Source organism: Diachasma alloeum, unplaced genomic scaffold (assembly GCF_001412515.2).
Source record: "Diachasma alloeum isolate Michigan unplaced genomic scaffold, Dall2.0 Dall_scaffold_00320, whole genome shotgun sequence".
Taxonomy (NCBI): Eukaryota; Metazoa; Arthropoda; class Insecta; order Hymenoptera; family Braconidae; genus Diachasma; species Diachasma alloeum.
The window spans coordinates 38,379-39,381 of record NW_021680459.1 but is presented as its reverse complement, the minus strand read 5'-3'; the positions used below and the strand labels follow the sequence as shown (position 1 = coordinate 39,381).

Genomic DNA, 1,003 nt, shown 5'->3' with positions numbered 1-1,003 from the left:
GGATTTTTTAATCAAAGCCGCCGGAGAATCGGTCGGGATCCTCCGGCGCTTGAAAAATTCATCGCTCCCCCTCTAATTAAGATGAAGGGATAAAACAGACCGTCATCAGNGGGGGTGGAGAAATGGATTTTTTAATCAAAGCCGCCGGAGAATCGGTCGGATCCTCTGGCGCTTGAAAAATTCATCACTCTTTCTNGCGCAGAGTGGGGGGGAACGCGTATGGGGGAATCGGAGGGCGGAGCGAGCGGTGATGTTCGCTGTCGAGTAGGTGAGGGGAACCTACCGCAGTTGGTTGAGGATCCAATTCTTAATCGATTGTCAACAGTTTCATCCCTTAATATCTGCTGGGGGAGGAGAAATGGATTTTTCAATGGAAGCAGCCGTTTAGGGACTCACTCCATGCTTCAAATATTCATCTCTCCTCCCCTAATTGAGATGAAGGGATGAAACGACCGCAATCGGTTGAGGATCCAATTCTCAATCAATTGGTACCAGTTTCATCCCTTAATTCCCGCTGGGGGTGGAGAAGTAGATTTTTTAATCAAAGCCGCCGGAGAATCGGTCGGGATCCTCTGGCGTTTGAAAAATTCATCACTCCTCCCCTAATTGAGATGAAGGGATGAAACGACCGCAATCGGTTGAGGATCCAATTCTCAATCAATTGGTACCAGTTTCATCCCTTAATCTCTGCTGGGGGAGGAGAAATGGATTTTTCAATGGGAGCAGCCGTTTAGGGACTCACTCCATGCTTCAAATATTCATCTCTCGTCCCCTAATTGAGATGAAGGGATGAAACGACCGCAGTCGATTGAGGATTCAGTCCTCAATCGATTGGTACCAGTTTCATCCCTTAGTCTCCGCTGGGGGTGGAGAAATGGATTTTTTAATCCAAGCCGCCGGAATTCATCACTCCTCCCCTAATTGAGATGAAGGGATGAAACGACCGCAATCGGTTGAGGATCCAATTCTCAATCGATTGTCACCAGTTTCATCCCTTAATCTC

The 1,003-nt window shown here is 47.8% G+C and overlaps 1 protein-coding gene across 1 annotated transcript in view; it reads right to left on the bottom strand.

Annotated features, from left to right (window-relative positions):
• The window catches only part of LOC107040129 (peroxisomal acyl-coenzyme A oxidase 3), a 128,210-nt gene that overhangs the window by 112,238 nt on the left and 14,969 nt on the right, over positions 1-1,003 (bottom strand). The gene's annotated exons all lie outside the window — the stretch shown is intronic.